At 34.1% G+C, this 15,424-nt stretch overlaps 1 protein-coding gene across 1 annotated transcript in view; it reads left to right on the top strand.

The window, feature by feature from the left end:
- Positions 1 to 509: 509 nt before the first annotated feature.
- Positions 510 to 15,424, top strand: part of LOC149416797 (uncharacterized) — a 542,858-nt gene continuing 527,943 nt past the window's right edge. The window contains exon 1 of the mRNA XM_089640969.1: positions 510 to 970. The gene's annotated coding sequence lies outside the window, so the exon portion shown is untranslated. The remainder of the gene's footprint in view (positions 971 to 15,424) is intronic.

Below are 15,424 nucleotides of genomic sequence, written 5' to 3'. Positions count from 1 at the left end.
ACCCTTGGGTACGGAGCGATGAAATTTATTGCTCAGCCGTGGAGGTTGTCATTTGACTACGCTTTAAGGTGGCTAATTATGTTTGGACACGTCTAAATTTATCAAACACGCATAGTAAAGGATGTTTTTCTTCGAAAAAAAACCAAAAGTTTCATTTTATTTTTTAAACTGAAATCGAGAAAGACGTTTATTTTCATCCTACTAATGAAGCAATGAGATTCGTTTTTATCAAAACCTGGCTGCCAATATGGTGATTGTGAAAATATAAAGTTTTTCTTGCAAACCTTCATTAACGCTTCTAAGTTTGAAAATCGCCAAATTTTCACGAATTTTCCTCGGAAAAGCGGAAGTTGTATAAAAATTTCCATCTTTCAGATTTAAATTTTCAAATTAGGAATTCAGAGCACCCTGTGTTTCGGATATCCCCCGCCAATGGTACATCCTATGTATTTATATGCGGCATTCTGCCAGCTTCCCAGCCAGTCTCTGTCGGGCCGGGTTCCAGACAGGTCCCGGAGCGAGTTCACGCTAATTTTCCCTACGACAGCCGAGACGCAATCCCGATTTTCAGCGTTGCGAGACAAAGCAATCCCTTTCATGAAAAACGCTGAATTCATGTATGAAAATTAATAAAACTGTGGAGATCTAAAATAAAATTATTGAAATAACATTTATCAAATCTGTGTTATGCTTTCAAATGCTTGTTTGAAAACATTAAATCGTATTTAAAAAATATTTTTATGACTATTTTCTTGTGCGTATTTCTATATAGAAACGTCAGTTATTCACTAGAGTCAGTGCGAAAATCTTAGGTTATTTTTTAAGTTAGATTTTTTGAAACATTAGTTAGTATGGTAGTTTTCAGTTGTATTTTCAGGACGTCATGAAATTTAATGTGCCATGAAAATGTTAATGTGAGGTGCAAGTGGTAGTTACGTGGTTTTCATCGCTGCGGTAGTAAACACATAAAGTGAGTACCAGTTAAATCATTATGTGTGTTTAGATTTTGCAATCAAAAACCTATTAGCTTACTTTTGTAAACGTTAAATACTGTTTCCATATGCGCCTGTAATTGTATTTATATATGCCTCACTTTTAAACGACCCAAATAACACTGCACGATTATTTTGATGTTTAATAATTGTTTTATCTTATTTTTATTTTAAATAATTTATTTATTATTTATATACTAGGACTTATCCTTAGACATATACCATCGCAGAATTTTTTGTGGGCCTTTTTAAGATGTACAATTCCGTAGTACATTATTTTGATGCATCTCATAAGGTTTAGCCAGAGTTAACAATGTAGTGCCCGAAAATATATTTTTACGTCTTGATTACTTGAATTTTCTCCACTTTCTAAAAATATAATATGCATGTATTATATATGTAAAACTTCGGAAAGAAATTATTTAAATTATAGTGAAAACCTTGAATCAGTTCGTAATTTACAAGAACTAAGCACACAAACAGACAGACGCGGATAACGACTTCATTTTATACTATTTAGAGATTACTTTATTAACGCCCTTTTTAGAGGCTTTTAAATGAATAGTAAATTTTTTATATTAGTACAGAAAATATTTAAAATGTCCCAGTAACAATCTTTTGAATTTGTTAAGTGAAAAATTAAAGATTTCCGCTGTCTCATATGTATAATTATTTCCCTCCATAAGTGTTTTGGGTAATGAGGAATACGTGTGGTAGTTAGTACCAGAATTCCTGCACTGAAATAAATCCCGACTTCTCGTATTACGTTGTGGAATACGAAAGCTTATCAATGCAAGCAATTATGGACTATCGAATGCATCATTTAGAACTTTATACAGAAATACCATGTCAGTGAAAATGATTCCGTCAGATAATTTAAGAATTTTCATTTTATTTAAAAGAGTGTTGTAGTTCTACAAAATTGCTGGAATACCCATTAAAAACTTAGAAAACGTAAGAATTTACTTTAAATTCGTTTAATAGCTTATACATTAATATGTCGTATTATGTGACACGCAAAAGACTTCCAATTTCGCGAAGCCAGCAGAGCTATTGCAACTCTATTTGGAGAATATTATGAGACTGAAAGAAGTGAGAAAGAGCAACAGAAAATAAAAATGAAGGATGGGTACTATCACTAATTTCCATTTTGAGATTTAATTTTTTCTTCCTTGATAAGGGAAACTGAAAAAATTAACAGGTAAGATCGAAAATTTAATAGAAATGTTATTTAAAACGCTTTAAAAATGTCTTTTAAGGGTGTAACATGGTTACACGACTACGCAAAATATAATAAAATTATAAAATAATAATCATAAAGTATGAATACATTTTGGAACAGAGTAGGTACTAAGTTAATTGAGAGATATACGTTTGGCTTCAATGTCCTTCTGCCTTACATTCGTTTTTTTGAACTTGAAGTAACTACGGCTTTAATTCTCTCTGGTCTACTCAGCAACTTGCTACGGCTACTATGAAGTGAGATTTCGTAGACTCCAAGACTTCTAGATCATTGACCCTGTTTGAGATGATACGATTTTGTTTCACACCTTTTTAAAGCGCTCTCAATTGTTTTTATAATATAACTAGCTGACGAGTACACGGCGTTGCTCTCCTTTTCTCTACTTTATATATATATAGGGTTTTCCAATAAGAGGTGTAATTTTGATATTCAAAGAGCTATCGAGAGATGATCAATGATTTTTTATAGCCGGAATCGGATGGTATTGATCTGGACAACGTTTACTTTCAACAAGACGGCGATACGTGCCACACAAGCAACGAAACCATTGATCTTTTACGATTGAATATCAAAATAACACCTCTTATTTGAAAACCCCACAATATATATATTTTTTAGAACTTAAACCCTTAAAAAGAAACTTGTTATAAATAGTTGGAAGACCAATTTCCTATTTCCTAAATACTCGTGGGAAAATTTCACTTAATTTGGGTGATGGGTATGGGTACCGCCACACCGGACACCATTTATTGGATAGCCAAAACGTCTGCCCTAGGCCACCCCAAGCGGTTCGCTACATTTGATGACTTAGCAGGGGTGCCCGGGTTCGTGAGGCGAGGTTTATCCAAGACGGTACGTCTGTCCATTAACAGACTGGACACTGACACTGACCCTCAGATTCCTACCCACCATTTGTACCTTTTCCTTCCCAGAACTTGCCATCCTTCCTTCCCTAAAAAAGACCCTCCACACAGCATCCCCAAATATGACATAGACCTCGAGGGTAATAATTTTCCTCATGCTTCCTGTGTGGATATGTAGACCTATTGTAAAAAAAAATAACCAGGTGTAGTGAGTTCAATTCCTCGGCTGGCTATGTCCTCCATCACAACACAAGCAAAATTTTATGCTTACTGTGGTGGTAGTAGGAGATTTTAAATATTGTCAGGTTATTTGGAACAAATGACGGAAAAAAATATTCACTGAGTTTTGAATACGAACTCTGGGCCCAGAATCAAGGATCTCACCATTTTTCACAGATATCATACTTTTTTTTTCAAAAACAGCCTACAAATGGATAATCGTCAACAGATTGCAAGTTTTTAGAACTTTGTTATTTTTTCTTTCTGGCGCCATGTTACTACATCATAAATTATCTATCAACAGAACATGATGATTAATATTCTCTAAGAACACAATGTACAGACTTATGACGTTTTTGTAAAAACATTTTTCTCTCCATCATTCAGCTCTTAAGACTCTTGGATTTGTTTTGAGAGTTTCAAAACACTTCAATAATTTAGGCACATTTATCATGTTGTACAAAACCCTTGTTAGATGCCAACTAGAGTATAACTCTACGTTATGGTCTCCCTTTTACAATATTCCTTCCGATAACATTGGGAAGATTCAACATAAGTTCCTGAAGTATATAAACTATAAATTGCATATTCCTGTAGAAAACATTGATTATAACTACTTACTAGATAAATTGTCCCTATTAAAACTTTCAGAAAGAAGAACAAACACAGATTTAATAGTACCACATAAAATACTTCATTACAAAATTGACTGTCCTGAGTTACTCCAATTAATCAGCATCCACATACCCAAAAGATCTTGCCGAAATTTACTACCCTTTTAATTTTACAACACCAGGACACTGTCTTATCAAAATTCCCCGATTCCAAGACTTCACAGTCTCGGAAATAAATACTCTGATCTGGGAGATATATTTCATCTTAAAAATAATCAATATAAATATTGTTTATTTCAATTCTTTTATAGATCGAGACACAAATAGACATCTATAATTTCCGCAATATATATATATTTATTTTTTATTTTGAATATCTATTTATGTGAGACTTCTTATCATTTTTACTAATGTATCTTATTTTATTATATGCTTTTGTTGTAACATTTAATATTTTTTTCTTATTTCGTTGTATTATGTTTCCTTTATTGTTTTAATTTTGTAGAATTTATAATAACTGTGATACTCTACTATTAAACTTTGTAGTGTGTAAAAGCCCATTGGGGCGTGAAATAATAAATAAATAAATAAATTTACCAAACAAAACAGAAAGGGCATTGAACTTTTAATGACTTCATTTTCAAATCATAGAACATGAAAATGTGTCTTACAATAATTCAAAATTGACATTTAAGTCTTCTTAGAACCAAAACGTCTTTCTAATTCAGAAAAACATCAAAATATTCCGATAAATTCCATTACTTGCTGCCATAGCGTATCGTAATCCACTACTTGTATCATTTACTCCAATATTTTTGATCGATTACCAACTGGTAAATAAAGTTATTTGTCCTTATGAATTCTATACACAAAAACACATGTGCGACCCAGATATCAATCTTAAAAAATATATAAAACTAGTGCGTAATTTTAATAATGATTTTTTTATGTATCTATATACAGGGTTTTCCAATAAGAAGTGTTATTTTGAATATCCCACTATTTCGGTAGATATTACTTTTGATGCTGTCATTTTTTAACATTTGACAAGTAGAAACTACGCCATTAATAAAAATGGAACGATAAACGCTTCAACAACGCATTGAAATTATTAAAATTCACTCGAGTGAATCAAATGCAAAATCATCTTGAGTGATGAGGCCCATTTCCACCTCGGTGGCTTCGTCAACAAGCAAAATTGTCGCATCTGGGGCTCGGAAAACCCAAGAGTCGTTGTTGAAAAGCCTCTTTATTCTCAACGTGTGACTGTTTGGTGCGGTTTATGGTCCGGAAGAGTCATTGGACCTTACTTTTTCGAAAATGAGGCTGGAGCAACAGTTACGGTGAATGGATTGCGCTATCGAGAGATAATTAATAATTTTTCATGGCCGGAATTGAATGGTATTGATCTGGGCAACGTTTACTTTCAAAAAGACGGCGCTACGTGCCACACAAGCAACGAAACCATTGATCTTTTACGATTGAATATCAAAATAACACCTCTTATTGGAAAACTCTGTATTTTATGCGTTAAGGCTATGCACTACGTCGTTTAATATTTTAAATTGAGCCGCTATCAATATCAACCCTTACGTAGATGGCGATAAGGTTTAAATTCCCGCTTAACACCATCCGCCTGTTTTGATTTATGCAAGAAAAAATAATGGCCAAAAAGTGCCTTTTATTTTATTTTGTGGATGTTCAGGCATAAATATTTAATTTTTTTTTCGATCATTTTTTAAATAACTTAATTTGCCACATTAAACAATAAAATCATAACCGAAAATGGGTTCGTAAGTAGGCAATTTTGAACTTTAAAGCAGTTTTCATAGCCCTTTACATTATTTTTTTCTGGGCTTATAAAAAAATTATCTAAAAAATATTCGATAATTTCAAAGGCCATGATGTATTCTACTCGCAGTATTTAATTAAAACATCTGAAAAATTTCTAGGCGACCAAATTTTCAAACCCAAAACAAATGATTTTGCATTACTACGTATGGAATCGCCTTAAGAGGAAACCGGGTGGTGTTTTTTCCATACAAACGTATTCCTCATTTCCCTCTCTGGATTTTGACACTAGAGAAAATATTTTTTTTACATAATATGAATATTGACCGCAAGCGTGTCGGTACGTTTTGATTTTTTTGATAAGTTACTTTTTATAGGAGTTATAACCCTTCAAAAATTGTTAAAATTGCCTTTTTTTAACGCCATCAACAAACGTTCAGTATACAAATAAGACGATGTATTTAAAAAAAAAAAAACAAAACGTACAGACATAGAATGTTTTCTTCCAATACATTTGGTAAAAAAAATCTTGGAAATCGGTTCAGTTTTGGAGTAGAAAAATGAGGACTACAAAACCTCGATTTTGACAATTTTATTTAGGTATTATCAGGCTGAGGTGCATGTGTCCCTTTCTCTCAGTATTCGGTGGTGAGGGGGGGGCGGAGAGGGTTTTGTTGAATACGTATACAGTCAACGAAGTGATGTGACATTCTCAATAATTATATCGATACACTAGTCCACTAGTGTTGTCATGTCCCGAGTTATCGATGTTTTTTTAAAATTATTTTTCTGTTTGGTGACTTACCTTGAGTGTGCCAATACTTACCGAGCTTATTTACTAAAGTTATTGTGACAAATTTAATTTGTTTACGTCAAATAAATTAATGGAAAAAAATTGAAAAAAAAAACACCTGTTACAGAGAGACCCCGAGATGATTCCGTTCCGTATTGCCGAGTTGGATATGGAACACAAAAATTAATTAAAATATTTTTTGATAACTTTTGAAGGTTGTACTCAACATAATATTATCCCTTTATAGGACACTTTTTTTAAGATACAACCACCGAACCAAAAAAAAACTTTTATATTTGACTAAATATTTTGTTCTAGATTTTTTTTTTTTAAATTATATTTTACAAGAAAATGTGTGATGGTAAGTACATACACCACTGATCGTTTGATGGAATGCTGGTACAGCGTATGTTCAGTGGTACATGCATCTACCACATGTTGTTGAATCGATTATGTTTCATATTATACAAATGAATATTGAAATCTATGTATAAGAGGCACCATATTGTTTATTGTGCTACATATTCGGTACATACACATAACTAGTTTAGTTTTTATTTAACTTTTTTAATACGTTATATTATTACAGAAAAATGCACTTTTGGGAATACCTCCTACATCACTTGACATTTTCAATATTCTTCAATGATCTAATATTTGTTGTTTTTAAACGCTTTATTGTAAAAAAAATTACTGTTTAACATCTACACAATGAAATTAAAACAATTTATGGTCCAGACCTTTCCCTCGCCGGTAAATTTCTTGGTATGCGACCGTCAATTATTTCTGGTAAAAGGCATTGGTGGTAGAAATTTTCTAACAGTGGAACGATTTTTTGCCAGATTTCATCGTCCCTCTCAATTTTTTCATACAGCAAACCTTTTGGACTCCACACAACAAAATAACAATAATTACGACGAGTAATATGTAACTGGCCTTGTACTTGGTAGAAGTAATTATGATTCCGTTTTAATGTTAAAGAATGGTCTTCCAATTTACAGTAATCAATTACCTTTTGTGCAATTCCCTCTTCTGGTGACATATTTGCTATACTATAAGGGCATTTAATTTCAATTATAGAATCCTCACCGATAAGGCCATCCGGACTTGCCGCTAAAAAGTTTTTGGTTTTATCGATAAATAGCCCACAAGCGGATACCTGCAAACTTGTTTTTTTGAAAATTGCTCTATTGCTAGGCTTTCATTTTCTTTTCCATAATTTGTGGCCATAGTTCCTTTGAATTGTGAGTACAGTAAAGAGTTTAATACTCCCGTAACTGAAGTTTTTTGCCGAAGCTTATATATTTTTCCAAAGTTAGACGCCGTTATCCGCTTACGTTTTTCAATTGCCCACAGATTGTTATTGCTTTGGCCTACCGTATTCCGTTCGAGCTCTTCCTTATTCGTTGAAGATAATTCTTTGAGAAATTCCTCTTTTTTCGTTTCAAATATTTCAGGTGGCATATCTGGTTCTAATTCCAATTGACCATAATTTTCATCGGGCCCTGTAACTTTTTTTCTTTTTTCTGTCGTATTTTCATTATACTTTAGTTTTTTTTTCGACACATTTGTGTATTCTCCTTCGAACGTCGTTTTCTCTCTATAAAGTGCTTCGTGTATTTGCCGGGACTGTGGCCTTGAATTTTATTTTGTATTCTTGAATGTGTTGCCAATTCACTATTCCACGAAGCTACTGCTCCAAAACATCTTGCTTGGTAAGATCCCTTTGTAGTAAAATTTACCCCTTTTCCACCTATAAATTTGGCGATAACGTTGTTGAATTGCTCCACAGTGTTATTTGTCATGTCAATAATAAGACTTTCTGCATTTGCTATTAGAGACAATAAGAATTGTTGGATATCAGTCCATATTCCACAATCTCGAAGATCGCTTACTAAATTTGGATCATCAGTATACTTCTCCGGCTTGCAATAGTACGATGCACAATTTTTATGATCACCAAACACATGATTTGCGGTATTTTTTATGTCCATTTTCAATTTTTTTATTTTATCACTTTGTACTGTGTTTTCTTGCTCTTTCCTGTAATTTACTGCTCCAACTACAGCTCTTCTCATGCGTAAAACGTTTGCTTCAACCTTTTTCCTTATATGAACTGGTACAAAGCCTTTAGCGTTGTTGGTTTTTTTTCCAAGTGCTTTCATTTTGTTGCAAAAATTGCAGAGTAAGTGATTTTTGCACTCTATTTTTTGTACTATAAGGTTAGGACCATATGGCATTTGTTGCATTATTTTTTTCATGATGCTGGAGTCGCCATCACCAACTAGTTTGTTAAATTTCAATCCATGCATTTCCATGCTTCTCGAGAACCCTTCTGCTATAATGTGGGCTTCCATGGCATTAGCACTGTCACGCCAGTTTATGAAGCACCTGTGCTCAGAAGCAACTATGTGTAGTTTAGTAGCTCTAGCACATATGCAGCAGTATGAGTTTCGCACTCCCAGAAATAAAACCTTTTTAGTTCGTAGTCCAACTATGCACCCTGCGCCAGATGAGGAGCTAAATCCACTTTTGTACGACCTCTTTGCCCAGGAGCCATCTGCAACCACCGTTACCAAAGGATAGCCACCCTCGTCTTCGTCACCATTTAAAATGGCTAGCCTTTTTTCTTCTTCACCAGCTGCGATCATTTCTTCTAAGGCACATTCTTCAATTGTTGGCGCTAAACATTGTTCTATGTTCGTGTAAGTCTTACAATCCATATTTGGCATATTTAAAACCCCACAAATTTCATTCCATTGTGAATACCCATTTCCTGTACACATCACTCCTTCGACGACAGCAGTATTTATAGACATTTTCCGTTTCGGTTCTTCGGAGTGTACGTATTCTATTTTCTTGCACATTTTTCACTCGAAAACATACTGGCTTAGAAGACTATTTCGTCGTTCCTTCACAAATTTTAAATCGGAAAATGTGCAGTTGGTGTGTTCGTGCTTTATATTTGATATCTACTTTTTTATGTGTGCAGCAACCTGTATACACGCACCCATAAGTCTCATTTACTTGTGCGTGTGCAGAAGATGAGCTCAGACCAGGCAGTCACATGTATATAACTACGCACAAGTCGCGATGTGACTGAGGTGATGAGCGAACAGCAGGCGATCTAGTTGCGAGTTGCGACGTGACTTTTTATGTGAATACCGCACAAGAGTCCGAACTGCTCCCGTCTGGAGCCAGTGAGACTGTGGATTCCCCAATTGGCGACTTAATTGGACTAGTATTACAAAACCCTGTAAGCTGATAGCTGATTTGGCCGTAACTAAGTCGCCGCGTGTATCATTATTTCTCCAGACAATTATTTTATATTATATTTAATTAATATTCTTTTTAATGAATATTATTTTTAATATTGTGAAACAACATAAATTAATTAAAATCAATTTACTTGCGCACGCCGTGATTTGAATCCGAGACCTCCGGACTCGAAGTCGAGAGCCTTACCCCTCAACCACGGAGGCAAAATCAATGTATCTACGTACATATTTGTAGTAAGTAATAATAATAATAAAGTTAAGTACAATACAATATTAAATAATGTAGACCTCGCTATTTTATTACGAATATGTACCTAGGCACCTACTTAATTTTTGGAATAAATGAATAACAGTAAATGAAATAATAAGAACTGATCGCGATAATATGACGCGAAGTCGCTATCGGGCGCGGCGCGACGATTCGTGCTTCCAACACCTGCAGCCACGCACACACACGCATTGGGGTTCACCAATACACCGGTAGCGCTTTTGCTGTCCCCGCTGAGATGAACGAAATAGAAATAATTTTTACAAATACCTATCGTTAAAATTTCTCGGTGCTCCTGCGCGCCCTTAAGTATTGGATTAAGTATCTTTAAGAATATTGTTTTATGAAACCTGTTAAAAAATTGGAATTGGGACATAGGGCAGGGAGTCTAAAATAAAATTGAAATTATTTTTTTATTTTTTATAGTTTTTACTAATTGTAATATTTAATCATGGAATGTAATATTAACAACTCTCAAAAGAAAAATGTGAAACCCAAAGAAAATCAGATAAAGATTGAAATTGAAACTAGGAGCTCAGTTTTGCATCTTTGTCAGTCATCTGCTACTGAGCTGAAAGTTGGGAAGTACCTCGATAATCAGATCTTGTCACCAAATACGGCCAATTCAAACAAAGTTTCAATTCAGAATGGTTGTCTTACTGGGCGATACTGACAGTATCTTCCGCTCTGGAACGTGCCGCAAGTATACTATATATTATTTATAAATTATGAAATAACACAAATTGATCAACAAATTTTACTTGCTTGCTAGTCGAGAGCGTTAATAATAATAATAATAATAATAATAACATAGCATTTATATAGCGCAGTTTTGTATTGTTTCACTTCAAGTGCGCTTAGCTATAATAAACTTAAAAATAAAATTTCCTATTGTGTTTCTTAAAAAAAAAAAATAATAACATAATATGAAATAAAGAATAAACGGTTTACACAAAAGCAGAGAATAAAATTTAACAATAACAGTGCTATTTTAGTAGAGGACAACAATAAAAGACAATAACAGTGCACGAAAAATAAGAACTTTAAAATTAAAATATTATATAAAATAGGAAAACATTAAAATATTTTATAAAAGGTGGACATTAAACATAAAAGTACAATAAGGAGGAAACCGAAACCAAACAATTACCGGAAACTTCAAAACCTGGCTTATGACGGCGGCCCCCCCCGTTACCCCCCGACCACGGAGAGCGTCGAAATAAAAAAGTTGTAATTATCGAAGACAATATTAGCAATTTCTAAACGAAAATCTGAAACAGAAAAATCAGAAAAGGATACGGTCACATCTAGGACACGAACCCAGGACCCTTGTCTTTCCGGGACACCGCTCTACATCTGAGCTAAATGGGACCCTATCCCCCTCGGTCACTTTTAACTGTATCCTAACTGTGTCCTAGATGTGACCGTATCCTTTTCTGATTTTTCTGTTTTAGATTTTCGTTTAGAAATCGCTAATATTGTCTTCAATAATTAAATATTACAATTTGAGGTTATACTCAATAAAGTTATTGAGTAAATAAATAAAAATAAGTAAAAAAGTTGTTATAAAAAGATTGAGAACATTAAGAACATAGTGGTTTTCAAAAGTGCTCGAGTGTAAGATACTTACAGTATCGCCCTGGTGTAAGACCACCATTCAGTATTGAAAAATTGCTTGAAATGGCTTTGTTTGGTGACCAGATCTGAATAGCCAGGCATTTCCCAACCATCCTCTTTCCAATCTCCTTTCTCTCCCCACTAACTTTAGCCTCACGACTTAACCCGATTGGGGACGCCATGTTCTGACTGGCTACAGACGGTTGGGAACAGTTGGGACTCTTGTGCAGTGTTCACATAAAAAAGGGGTAGAAATTATGTCAAATGGTTAAAAACGTAATCATGTCCAATCATTTTTAAATAAAAGCGAAAAAAGTTTAATACCAACATATTTTATGGGTAGCGAATCACAGTTAACATATGTTTTGTGTTAGGCTTAAGAAGTTGGGGTAGAGGAAGGTCGGGAAGTACCTGGCTAGCCAGATCTGGTCATCAAACACGGCTAAAGCAATTTTCGATTTTGAGTGGTGGTCTTTTACTAGGACGAAACTGATAATACCCGTCTAACGCATTGGCTTGATCGCGTGTTATGTAAGGAACAATGGAAATATATGTTATTTTGGAAGATTATAACTGTTAAAAAATTTATTTGTTCGTAAATAGATTTATATCAGAAAGTAGAGACTTCTAGAATAGTCCCGAACCATCGAATCTAGCGAACGATTGTGCGAAATTTCGAAATTAAGGCATCATGTTAGGTTAGGTTATACTCGAATTAAGTAAGTAAGTAAGGTTGTAAAATTTAAAAAAAGCAAAGAAACGCTTCCATTTCATACAATCATTCAATATACGCTTGGGTTTACCGGCAAAACATAAAATTTGCAAATTTTCATGTTTACACAGTGTGAATAAATTCATATTTTAAAATGGCTGTCAACAATCGTTAACTTTTCGCATTAGATAAGAATGTCGTAAATAGGTACGACAACAAAAGCATGAGTTTTCACGGTTTTAGTGCGAATGTGACATAGTAGTATAATAACTTAAACCAGTAGCTGATATAATGGAAATACTGCCAAGGTAACGAATTTTATTTGCTTCTCAAAGAGGACAAGGTGAAAAGTAAAAACAATCAAATAAGTATTGTTATCTGTTGTTTATATTGTGTTGTTTTTTTTAAATTTGATGACAGTATTGTAAGGGTTATGGTGACCAAAATGACGGTTGTAATACAGGGTTTTCTAATAAGAGGTGTTATTTTGAATAGCCCACTATTACGGTAGATGTTACTTTTGAAGCTGTCATTTTTTAACATTTGACAAGTAGAAACTACGTTATTATTAAAATTCACTTGAGTGAATCAAATGCAAATCATCTTGAGTGATGAGGCCCATTTCCACCTCAATGTCGCATCTGGGGCTCGGAAAACCCAAGAGTTATTGTTGAAAAGCCTCTTTATCCTCAACGTGTGACGGTATGGTGCGGTTTATGGTCCGGCGGACACATTGGATCTTACTTTTTCGAAAATGAGGCTGGAGTAACAGTTACGGTGAATGGATTGCGCTATCGAGAGGTGATTAATGATTTTTTATGGCCGGAATTGAATAGTATTGATCTGGACAACGTTTACTTTCAACGAGACGGCACTACGTGCCACACAAGCAACAGAACCATTGATCTTTTACGATTGAATTTCAAAATAACACCTCTTATTGGAAAACCCTGTATATGATAAGTTTTAGTCTGTATATGTCGCGTCGTAAGGAAGAATTTGCCTGTCTAACCTAAACTTACGAAACCCACCACATCGTCAATGAATGCGTCAATCCTCTTTCCTCTCCACTTCCATCAGCCACACAATTCACCTCAATTTAGGATCCTATAGTTCAACTAGCTTTGTGTGTAGCTATGATTACCAACTTGGGCATTAGTGCAGCTAATTATGCAACATGAATAACAACCCTATGGAGAGTATCGAGATTATGGAAGACAGATTTATTATTATTAAATGAGAAGCTAACAGTTCAAAACCTAGTTTGCTCTAAAATAACAACAGTCTTCCTGGTCGATGGGTAAGACTCTCGACTAGCAAGTTGGAGGTAGCAGGTTTAAATCCCAGCTGGCGAACAAAATTTTATTTGATTAATTTAAATATAATTGCTTCACGTTCCAGAGTGGAAGATACTCTCAGTATCGCCCTGATGTTAGATCACCATTCAGAATTGAAACGTCTCTTAAAAAGGCTTTGGCCGTGTTTGGTGACCAGATCTGAACAGCCAGGTTTCTTCCACACTACATCTTCCACATCTCCTTTCCTTCCTCATCAACTTCAGCCTTGCAACATACCCATATTGGGATAGCGTAGTCTCACTAGCTTCAGACTGTTGAGAGCAGTTATGCGGTTTCATGTAGGATTGAAATTTTAGACATTTAATTGTTTATTCTTATCACTAGGGTTTGGAGAAAACTCGAAGAGATTTTGGTCAGTAATTTAATCTACGTAAATGATATTATTGTGCGTCATATCATTTTAACGTAATGATTAGGCAGATATTCAATTAAATTATAATGGTAAAACCAAGTTTGAAACTATTACTAATTACAAATATTCTCGTTACCTGTTCCATTGACGACCCCGTGTTGGTTTGTTTCCCGACGTTTCAACCTCTCCGTGGCTTTGCCTGCCGTGAACTGAAAACAGACATCTTGTTCAGCTGTCAGCCTATTGGCATCTTTTAGATCGCTACGTTTATGTTTATTAACGCCTTACTTACATAAAGCTTTTACTAAAAAAAATCACAAACATATTAAAAAAAACAGTTCAACAAAAATAAATGAAAAACTATAATAATAAGTTATTATCACACTTACCTTACAAAACAACGCGTTATAAAAAAAAGAAATTGTGAATAGCCTATTATTATGCATAAATTATGATTACCTACAATTTATTTAAATGAAAAAATGTGCTCAACTAATTTGAAGTTGAATATGTCTAGATTTAGAAGGAAACTATCTGCGACATCCATAAACTCATTGCCCAGCCTTTGTACCCTCTCCATAACAGAATCGAATACGAAGTTATCTTTGTCAAATAATATATTCCATCTAGTATGTTTGGGAGGCACATGTAGTGATAGCAAACTTATAGCGTCAAGGCAGTCGAACCTTGAATTAATTATTGATCGATATTCAGTTTGTAACGTTCCGATTCATTACATGGGTATTCGGGACTCATAAAAACATGCATGTTATATTGGGGATAAGAATTTAAGCAGCACAGTAAGAAAAAAATGCCTTATCTAACCAAACATAATCTTCAGTTGACACGAATGAGTCGCTTATATAAATATTTCTTTTGTGATATATGTAGAACGAGTAGCAGGCATTCTTATTTCATCCACAATTTATATACGCCAATTCAAGGCCCGAATTTAACAACTTAATCCCGTTTACAGCTCCTTACTTTACCTGCCTCACAACGTCGCCTAACCGGGTGACAATATAGTTCCACTTTAAATTGAGTATTGTTTTTATTTGAATCTGTCAATCACATTATTAAAAAAAATTAACATACTGACAATTTTTAAAAAGCTGATAAATTACAGCGGCTTATTAAAAAAAAATAAATTGATAAGTATATTCATTGTTCTTCAATTGGACGGCCATACATATCAAAAATTGTATTTATGAGCAAACCATATGGTTTTGAAATCAACTATTCACATTTATTTTTCAGTTCCTTTGAGGTTGATTATAAATAATTTATTGGTTAGAATTTAATACCTACTCTATCAGAAACTTTC

This window comes from Hesperophylax consimilis, chromosome 16 (genome assembly GCF_061612785.1).
Source record: "Hesperophylax consimilis isolate HC1 chromosome 16, BYU_Hcon_1.0, whole genome shotgun sequence".
Lineage (NCBI taxonomy): Eukaryota > Metazoa > Arthropoda > Insecta > Trichoptera > Limnephilidae > Hesperophylax > Hesperophylax consimilis.
This window is presented reverse-complemented; position numbering and strand designations above follow the sequence as displayed.